Source organism: Lactuca virosa, chromosome 8 (genome assembly GCF_052849685.1).
Source record: "Lactuca virosa cultivar CGN04683 chromosome 8, Lactuca_virosa_CGN04683_v6, whole genome shotgun sequence".
NCBI lineage: Eukaryota > Viridiplantae > Streptophyta > Magnoliopsida > Asterales > Asteraceae > Lactuca > Lactuca virosa.
In genome coordinates this window covers 68769431-68780834 of record NC_136433.1, presented here as the reverse complement: position 1 = coordinate 68780834, position 11404 = coordinate 68769431, and the positions used below count along the sequence as shown (strand labels likewise).

Sequence of the window (11404 nt, the reverse complement as noted above, 5' to 3'; positions counted from 1 at the left end):
ATGTTCCCTTTCCAGTGGACTAGTATGCTGGAACAGTTACAAAAATTTCATGTTCAGACTGAGCCCACGACGTGAGCATAGCGGGCTCACGACGTGAGTCTGGCGTCTCAGCAGCATCTTCGATTTCGAGCTTCGACTTCTTTAGCTTTGGTCCGGATGGCTTTGGCTCCACCTCTAGTGCTTCTAAGAACTCAGAGATGGCCTCTTCTTTAGTATCAATCATCATTATTTGGGAATGAGTCTTCTTTTCGGGAAATTGGGGGGGATAATCTCTCATTCACCAAAGTGGTAAGTTGACCAAGTTGAGCTTCAAGGTTGTGGATGGAGGCTTGCTGATTCCTTAATGATGTTTGCTGGTCAATCATCATTGCTTGATGATTTTTCATCATAGTTTGATGCTCCTTTATCATTATTCTTTGATCCTTCAATGCTGCATCTGTATCATCATGTCTTTTCTCTGAAGCTTCCGTGAAACGAACTAACATGGTCTCCAGATCAGCTTTCTTCTCAGTTGGTGGTTGCTCCTTTTGGTAGAAACCCCGGCCAGTCTGTCTGTATTTCTCCTCCTTCTGCTTCTTGTACTCATCGTATGGCAACCACTCCCTCTTTGGTTTTCTCCAATCTTCATCATACTTGTCCCCACTCGAGTAGCATACTTGAGTCTTCTTATTCCCATACTCATCCAAATGGAAATCTCTAGTCAAGTGTGGACCATTGCATTTCTCACAACCAACTCTAATCGCATGAATTGATTGGTCCATTTGGGTCAACCTCCTGTCCATATTATTGAGCATTGCCATCATAGCAGCCATCTCTTCAGAATGTGTACCTCCACCGCCTTTTATTCCATCGTGTCTTCGGTTGTGGTATTCCCGAGAATGCTTCACGAACTCTTCAATCAACACCTTGATCTGATTTTGATTCTTCTTAGTGAGAGGACCTTGTGAATCAAGGAGTTGCCTAGTCATAACATTGACCCCATCATAGAAAATAGACATCTCTTGTTGAATATTAAGGTCATGTTGAGGACAATTCCTTAACAGTCCTTTGTAACGCTCCCATGCTTCGTACAGTGACTCCCCTGGTTGTTGCTCAAAGTTAGCTATTGCCTTCTTGAGTTTAGCTATCTTGGATGGTGGGAAAAATTTGTCTAGAAACTGCTCACGCATTTGAGCCTAAGTAGTGATTGTACCAGGTGGAAGTGCTTTCAACCAATCTTTTGCGGCTCACTTGAAAGTAATTGGTAGCATCCTCAGCAAGACAGTATCTCTATTAACATTTGGGACATTAAAATAGTCTGCAATGTCATTTACCTCATCTAGATGTTTGAAAGCATCCTCATGATCCTTTCCATAAATGGGATATCCTTCAGTGCTGTAAGGATGTGTCCCTTCAACTCGAATGTGGCAGTGGCAGGAATCGCGCGTTGTACTAATCCCGGACCGACATCTTCTCGAATACGCTTCTTGTAGGCTCCCATCGACATCTCTTCAATGTTCGCCATCTCGTTTCTTGGCTCGTCTTCGGGTTCGCTCGTATATAGTCCAAACTCGATGTCAGATTCGTATTCAGATTCGTTTGGGTTAGGTATTGGATCTATGCTTTTAACCTTGCTCTTGTCCTTTGAAGATGAACTTGACTTTCCTGTTTTCTTTCCTGACTTCATTGAGAATACTGACTTGAGTTCTTGTAAAGGTGTCTTCTTTGGTGTTTGATCTTCTTTCACGTTCTTATCTCTCTTGTTATGAACGGCTGACTCTGGATCTCCAAGTGGTGGCACCAAAGGTGTTTTGGAACCTCTGGTCATATACTCCTGCAAAATAAATAAAATAAAAACGTAAAACAGAACAAAAACTAAATAAAAATTTCCTACGGACTGGCCACCACGACGTGGTAAAGGCTACCACCTCGTGTTGTCGCAGAAAACTAACAGAAAAGAAAAAAGAAGAAAATCTAAAAATTACTGAACTCACGTCGTGAGCTTAAGGCTCACGTCGTGAATCTAGTACATAAAATAAAACCTAAGCTGAAAAAGTAACTTTTTGCACGTTTTACCCCACAAAAAGGATCGATCAACCTAAAGTAAATAAATCAATGAACAAATAAGCCGTTCCCCGGCAACGGCGCCAAAAACTTGATGCGTGCAAATAGCTACACCTAATTTTAATATTTATAACCTAACTACCTTAACTAACTAATTGCACCTAGGCAGTGTACCTAGTCAAAATTATAGAATAGTTGGGTAAGTCGGGTGTCGATCACAGGGAACGGTATTGTCTAATTAATATATTTACTACTAGATTAACCTAATTTTCTAGCAAGGATGGGGGTTTTATCTGATTTTGCAAGATCAGAGAAACTTAATTCCTAACTTAAATTCAATTAATTAACAAACATTTCTGTTAGTTCGAATCCGCTTTCCCTCAATGGTTCATAAATTAACTTTGACAACTACTGTTGGTTACCAATTAATAAAGTATTAGCAATTCAATTCCAAATTTACTAACATTTAATCAATTCATGTAAATCAATGTATATTCACACATTAGTTAACACATAATTTATTATTTAATGGATTGGAGCTATGTAAGATTAATTTGCAAAACACACTTATGATCATAATATGAGTTCTCTAGCACAACCTAATTCAATACTTAATTGCTTAACTAAGATTTGGTTGATCCTAGCTCTAATAATTTAGTGTTCACTAAATTACCAGGTATTCTAACTCATGTAAATTAATAGTCACTAACTACACAAAACAAGAATTAAAAGCAATCAAATACTAAATCAAACATGCTAGGTAAAAATCAATCAACACAAGTCATAACCAACTAGTAAGTCAAAGCTAAAGTTATTACACCATGAGTTCCAGGTTCATCTAGCTAACAGAAGCAACTAGATTTAGCTGGACATCCTAGAAAACAATTCAACAAAAGTCATAATCATAAACATAATGAAAAGTACCAAATCTAAAGATGATTATGATCTTCTCTACTCCTTTGGTGTTGAAACTCTCTTCCAGACCTTCTACTTCTCTGAAAATCGCCTCCTGGAACTTCTTCAATCAGCCAAAAGTCTCCCCAAGTCGTAATGGACAAGGGTTTATATAGATTTTGATTTTTCCGAGTTCACGTCGTGAGCCAATAAGCCTCACGTCGTGAGTATGAGATAAACGTGTTCGACAAGGACTCTTTCATCCAGATGCATATCTTCTAGAATACTCCACTCACGTCGTGAGCCTTCAATTACTCATGTCGTGAGTACGTGATTTGCTGAGTTTTTATTTCTTCTTTCCTTCAAGCCTCCAAAGTTCCATGTGTTGTCAATTCTAGTCCCTCTCTTCGAAAATGATTCTATTTGGCTGCAAAATATAATTTAAGCTTATAAGTACCATTATTCTATGCAAATAACCAAATTATTAATAAAAATGTAAATAAATATTGCCTAAAAATATGTATAAATATGACAATATCAGTATTTTACTTTCAGGTATTCAGTTGGGTTGAAGGGTTCAATTATCAGAACACCCTGATTCTCGAGTATTTGAATTGTTTGATACTAAAATAGGAATTCAATCGTTTGGACATTTTCATTTATGTACTGGTTTGGTTTGTTTAGATAGTTTTATGTTAGTTCATGGTTTACACTAAAATGGGGGAGGATTGTTGGTGATTTTATTGTCACCTGACATTTTCTATAATTGAGACTGACATGTGAGCTAAAAGACTTATTGTTTGTACTCTATATTATATGTTTTGGTGAATGCGTATAACATGCATATATAAGATCGAATTATAAGCCGATACGACAGAAAGACAGGGGTTAAGGGGGCCGTGCCCCCTTACAAGGTCCTAAGGCAGAGCCCCTAGTGGGATCCAAGGGGTAGACCCACTGGCGATCGAGGGGCAGCGTTCCTGCAGGGTTTGGGGTAGCACCCCAAAAGGTCTTCGAAAATTTGAATTAGTTTCTTTATGGAAAATCCAAATTCTAGTGGATGATTATGGTAAGTGTAACATCTACTTCCCATGTACAATCTTAAATTAATAATAATAATTTAATTTTGAGTATGTACCATCTATGCAGGACGATGATCAACAAGGTTGTGTGGGGACTTATTTTCCTACGCATGCCATAACTTTGGTTACACGCACTGAGTTCAAAACCTAAATGAGGGGTTGTGAGCCCTATTAAAAGGCTCTAATCTCTTAAGAGCCTCCCCATAGTCAACCTCTACCCTTTCCTTCTTTAACTTTAAAACCCTAGACCATGGTGTGATCCTTGAAGACTTGAAGTGATATTTTTGTGTGATTTTTGGTGAAGAAGGAGAACTTGGAAGATGTGCTTGGAGTCCATAGCTTGTAGATCTAAACTCTACGCTTCTTCAGCATCCTCCATAAGGTATAAACTTTAAACCTTGTTGACCCTTTAGTTAAATCTAGCTTTTTGTGAGTTTGTATGAGTTTTTGTCCCTTAATCTGTGATCTAGGGAGTTTGAGCAACTATAGACCTCATGAGTAGTGTTTATTATCATTTCTGATTTTTTTGAACCATAAAAATGGGATCTTGGTCACTCCCATTCAACCATGCTTTATCAATTGAGATTTTGGGTCATGTTTAAGACTTCGGGTTTGGTTTTGTACTCCTTATAGCCATGCAAAGTCATAAAGGTTGTAACTTTATCATTTAAGACGTCCATGAGGTCCATATATGAGAGTTGGATGTTTGGTCTTAAGGTATTAAGGTCTTAATATGAAAGTTGGGAAACATTATGATTACACAGGGCATAATCTTAGCTACGCAACGTTTAGCTTGGTTTAACCTAGTTTTCCATCAAAAGATTCTACGTAGTGCATAGAGAACGGGTACGCATGTCGTAAACCCCCATAAGTCTAACTTTTGGTCAAATTGGATGTTAGGCCTTGAGGGGTGGATCCTAGTCATGGAAGGGTAAAATGGTCTCTTACCCAAGTAGGCCAATCATAACCAAGACTTGTGATTGGGGATGTTACCTAATTCTAATTAGGGTTTATGATGTGTTATTCAGTGTAGGGAGTTTCGGTCTAGGCAGCTCGGGTGTGTGATTCGTTTGTCTGATATCAGATTGAGGTGAGTGTCTTCACTGTACTTATGGATCGAAGGCACCAATGCTGACCCACTGGACTGTGTTATGTAGAATTCTAGTTGTCTTTGTGACTCTTTCATGTATGATTGGGTTGAAATATACCCCAGGACTGGGCCCATTTTGGTATTTGAATTATTGTATGTTTGTGTTGAGATAAACCCCAAGGCTTGGCCCATTATTGTATGTTGGGTTGGAATATACCATATGATTGGGACCATTGATTAGTTTGGTATGTGGTATTTTGGGTAACTCAATAGGCCTTGTGCTTACGGTTTTATGTTTGTGTTTCAGGTACTTTCGGTTGAAAGGGAAGGGTCCGACATGATCACACAACATCCCTTATGTTTCCGCATTGATTACTACTCTACTCTGATGATTCTGATACACTGTATTGTGATTGATTTTGAGACACCTGATTTATGGATCAATGATTTTTAAAATGAAAAATTTTACTACTATTTTTTGGGTTGTTACAAGTTGCTATCAGAGCCTTAGTTTGAGGGATTCGGGCACACTTTCAGGTGTGTCAGTACTCAAACTGAGGAATTGATAATCTTTTCAAAAGAAAAATGAATTTTATAAAAAGAATTCTTCAAAGAAAAAGGGATGTGATGCTTGCAATCAGCCGAGCTCAAGTAAGTGATTCCCAAAATAGCCATACCCATGTATTATGACTAGTATGCCTGATATGTGAGTTGCATGCTAGAGTAGGGCTAAGGATACCTTCAGGAGTCGCATGCTAGAATTTCCTGATTTGTGTGATGCCTTATAGCATAGGGGATTCGATGCTATGTATAACTCAGAATTTATATCGTCTCAGTTAATTTCTAAGTGTATGCTTTAAAAATCGTATATGATTAGGACCATATAGCCCTAGAATGATTGGTTTGGACTTATTTCATATTCTTTGTTTGTTTGTGGGCTTAGGGTAGAATCATTTATTTGATAGTCTATGTGGTTCCATTTCGTGTATAATTTGTTGGGTTTTTATTCAAAAACTAGTTTCAAAAACATGATTTTTAGCAACGGAAGACTTGATCATTTTTGAATAACATAAACAAGTTAATCCCACCAAGGATAGTCTTGCAAAGTTTGGAAAGAAAAATAAACACAACCAAAGAAGAATATGAACAAATAACAACCTTTGTAGTTCTTTGGATCCTATTAGGAGGCTTGGAAGTTGATGAAGAATGATGAACACCAACAAGAAGCCAACTTGATGTATATGGTAGTCTAAAACTCTTAACTCTTAAGCTTGAAGTTCATAACCAAATTATGAACTTCAAGAGAGTTTAAAAGGAAGTAATATCTTCAAGTATGAACCAAAGATGGAGAGAATGCATGCATGTTACATATTCAAGGCAAGATAAAAGGAAAAGGTTCAAGCCTTCCTAAAACACTTTCTTTACCCTTAAGCCCTTAACTCTTTTTCCTTCCATGCACCTACACCTAAGTGTCTCCCATGCTTCTTAATACATGCAATGCTTTTGATTAAATTAATAAAAAACCCATGCCATATTTTCTTCTCTTAAATTTCGAAAATAAGAGTCAAAAGAAGACAAAATTTTTATATTTTATAAACCAAGTTTATAAAATATAAAATTTAACTTTTTGTAAAATACAAAAGAATTTATCTAGTCCAAAATGTTGTGCATGACTTATTAATTCATACCATATGAATTATGTAATGTTAGTTGCTAATGAAAATTATTATTTCCTAGAAATAAATAATTTCCAATGATTATAAGAGTTTATTAAATATTTATTAAAATCAATTTCTAATAAATAATAAATTGTATCAATTTGTTGTTAGCGTGACCCATTAGTATCATGTGTTAATTAGCAATATCACTTTAATATGATTCTTGAGCATACTAGATCTTTCAATCTCCCACTTGCGTAAGATTCATACGACTTTATGTGATTCTATCAATTCCCAATTACCAAAAAGCTCAAAGCTACAACTGATGTGTACGGTAACTTTATCAGTTATCCCTTTGTCTCATACATCATGTTAAACATGAGATACAGATCACAATCAATCTCATATGGTGTTCAACTTTTGGTAAGGCGCCTTAGATGTCTAACTCTCAACACATAAGAGGAACAAATCACATCTTGACTACATAAGCCTCTTACATAGTTCACACCATACCTGAAAATGGCTTTTATAACTGCCCGGTTAAGGACCAACGTTTGGCCATATCTAAGCATAATAATCTCTACACCTAAGTCCCACTATGTATCTCAGGTGTTAAGGATACAAAGATAGTACCTTTTAATCAAGTAGAACTCACGATAACGATCCATGAGATGATCTTGATGCGGGTCAGTTCAATACTAGTTCTCTGACAAGTACCTATGAAACTTGGTTACAACCCATTGCCTACCTTCATATGGTGAAAGTCAACCAATCCAATTCATATTATTCTTATTTCATAATTGCTCCCACAATTATAATCGACTATGAACTTTTTAAAATAATAAGATTATTCATGGATTAAACATGTTAATATAGAGCACAACAAGTATTGATGTTACGATCATATACCAGTAAATCAAAACATTATATAATATTTGTTATTATAATGTTCCAATATCCAAATACTAAATCCAAATCAAAATCCCATTTCTAGAATAATAAAGTCTTATAGCTGAAGTGTGGCCATTCATACTTGGCTCAGAAGAAGGACTTTATTAATGGGTTCGACTAAACTTAATTTGTGTGAATTTTGCGAATACTATCATCTCCATATTTGACTTTACTCTATGTATAGTTAAATATCTTAGAGTATATGATTGTTGTTCTTTCGGGACATAGAGTCTCTTAGCTCGATTAAGTATACTTTCAAAGTCACAAAGATTTCTATGTGATCCTTGAATGATAGAGATCAACATAGTTTTTCAATGAACTCACTCATCCAATCATATTAGATTTCAACTTCTAAAGTAGTGTATTATTATTTTGTAGTATATTGTGTCATTTTGTTTTGCTTGGACCTCATTCCAACTAAACTTACTCATCATCCCTCAACGAAGTCATAATCCAATTATAATTCATAATTATATACATTTGTTTAGAATCAGAATCTTATGTATCTCTTTACATGAAGAATTTATTTTAAACTATATGTCTCATATACATTCTCTTAGTTCTTCCAAAGTACTCTTAGAATGTTTCTATAGTTATTCAGTGATTTAACCATGTATTCAATTGGTATTTTATGATATGCTCATAGCATGATTATATACCAAGTCTTATGCATAATATGGCATAAATGATGGATTCATTTGCCAAGCAAATCGAATATAACTCATTTAAGCTAGTTCAAACCTATGAGCTAGGTCGTTTTGAGGCTGGCTCAAAATCAGTGCCATGTGAAAATTTGAAGGTTCCTCTAAAGGAATCTTCTATCATGATCTCTTTCAAGATATTGTCAATATATGCAAAAGAGTATAAAACTTTTAATATTCATTTTATCTATATGTATAGATTTTACATTCCAAGAATGTATCTTGTTCTTCCTAAGTCTTTCATTTTAGAAATACATTCCAAGTCAAGGTGAAAAGGCCTGACATGGTCAAAATGTAATTTCTCATGATTTAGTATGTCTCACTCATACAAGATTAGGAATGTCACTATGCTCCCACTAGTTCTTAGTAAACACATGTTCTATTCATTTTGATATAGAAGCACACCTTGTGGTTTCATATTAAAATGATGATTACAACATTGAGATGTTTGCTTTATATCCACAAGTGGATATCAAGCTTTACACATTTTGTTAGGATAACATGGATTATGAAAACCTCTAGGCTAATCCATATAGACATCTTCTAGTAGATGTTTATTAAGAAAAATGGTCTTTCTTGAAATCTATTTCCTATATTTCATATTAAGAATATGAATTTATAGTAAACAATATCCTTGTTGATCTAATCATAGCTACTTGTGAAAAGAAACGCTTGATCACAACCAATGTCATGAGTATGATAAAGACCATAGTCAATGACATGAGTATGATATAATCCTTTTATAACAAGTCTTGCTTTGAATGTGTATCGTTATCCATGCAATGTACTATTTCTAGAAGAATCACCTTCTCCTTCTAGCCTTGTTATAGAGAAAAATTTCAATCAAGACCATACTTTATTATCATACATGAATTACATCTCATGTTCGTGACTCTAAGTCATTAATCAGATTCGAGATCTGACATAACATCTTGGTATTTGATGGATTTTCTAGAAACCATCAAGAAAAGCTCATCAATGAGAGATTCCACATTTCTCAAGTTATAGATGATTTCTACCACTAAATCGAATAATTTGTGTTTGTGAATAACTATTATTCAAGTTTAACAATCCGTTGTTAAACCTAGTGCCAACTATTACTACGTCAGGTAATGGTTCTTGAGCTGCTTCAAGTTCCATGTACCTCCCACTTGCTTTGTCATTATAAGATAGCTTTCTGCTAACTCAACTATCAAAGGAATAAGAAAAACTTATTCTTGGTGGGTTTTCTTATAATAATCTAATCTAAATTTAGAGTATTATATACAAATATGTATTTAGTAGATTTTGTGTAACATCACGTTTAAAATAAAATAAATAAAACAAACAAATAAATAAATAATAAACCTTAAGACATCGAGATGTATTTTTATGTTTTTTTAGCCCTAAATCCATAACAATTTATCAGAGTACTAGCCACCAGGAGTTAAATGTTACAAATTCTGGAAATCAGTGGTTAAAGTGTAACTTTCATACTAGTTATGAAAAGAATTGTGGAAGCTAGGGGTTGTTCGGTACTTTTGGACATAATCTGAAAATGTTTTGGTGGCAGGGGCTAAAAGTGGAAAAATGGAATTAAGTTTGAAATGAAGGAGGCGGGAATTAAGTTTTAAATAAATAATTCACTGGAATGCTTTGGATAGTGTTTGGTCTAAAATTATAACTTCCGCCATTAAACGGTGGTAGCTGCCGCCTCTCGCTGCCATGGACCGCCGCCGACCACCACTGCCCGAGGTGGCAGTGGGTGGTTCCTGACTTACTAAACATTAGACCTAGTGGCACGTGTTTGGGTTAGAAACCCTAATTAGGGTTTAGAAAACACTAATGTCAAGATATCCCTAGTTTTGGAGTTTTATCGGGACCTGCGTTGAACTGTTAATTGAATTTTAAATTATACTCGATAATGCCCTACGATTAACTTAATGCAATATTGGACTTAATGGATTAAGTCCTTAAGGGGTTAAGTGTGGAACACTAACCCAAGTTATCATTTTATGTGGAAACCCTAAAAATCGGGAAACCCTATTTTGGGCAATGATCAGGGCGTGCAATTGGGATATTGCTTGGATTATTATTATTATACCTGAGAATGACTAGGTTAAACCTTTATCAGTCCTACCCTTAGGTGGTTAAGTCCTTAATGGGTTAAGTGTCCTTACTTAACCCTAATCGTCATTTTATGTGGAACCCTAATCGTCATTTCGTGTGAAGTAGTCACTGTTTCAAGTGACCATGACCTGTGATCGGGGATTGACTCAAGTATCTATCTGTAGGTGATTGGAAGTTAGTCGAAGCTGGTAGATTTCTTCATTACTACGATGGTGACCTATACATATATAGAGGTGAGTTTTGCCTCACTGTACCCGTGGGTCAAAGGCACCAATGCCGACCCACTAGTTTTGGTTATCTGTTAGTAGAGGGATGCCTTGGGGACTATATATAGTCATGTAGGATAGAATGAGGACTCTTGATCTAGGCTCTTTTACCTGTTCCTTGATTGGTTGTGGTTCTGGAGTAGGATCACATGTCCGTGTGGCTATCTCACCTCTGAGTATATACGGTCATACATTCCTTGGATTGTTGATATTTAGTATGCTACTATGCTGATCTGTTAGATTTGTATCCTGGTATCGAGTATGCTGCTATGCTGTACTAATCTGTTAGATATGTATCCTGGTATTGAGTATGCTGCTATGCTGTAGTGATCTGTTAGATCTGTATCCTGGTATCGAGTATGCTGCTATGCTCTAGTGATATGTTAGATCTGTATCTTGGTATCGAGTATGCTGCTATGATGTAGTGATCTATTAGATCTGTATCCTGGTATCGAGTATGCTGCTATGTTGTAGTGATCTGTTAGATCTGTATCCTGGTATCGAGTATGCTGTTATTCTGTAGTGATCCGTTAGCTCTGTATCCTGGTATTGAGTATGTCGCTTTGTTGTAGTAATCTGTAGAACTTCATGTTATATGTGCTTGCTGGTT

The 11404-nt window shown here is 35.9% G+C and overlaps 1 non-coding gene across 1 annotated transcript; it reads left to right on the top strand.

Moving 5' to 3' along the window:
* The first annotated feature begins 1014 nt into the window (after positions 1-1014).
* Positions 1015-1121, top strand: LOC145135227 (small nucleolar RNA R71). The gene has a single exon (XR_013719689.1). It is a non-coding gene; the product is annotated as a small nucleolar RNA R71 (small nucleolar RNA).
* The last annotated feature ends 10283 nt before the right edge of the window (positions 1122-11404 follow it).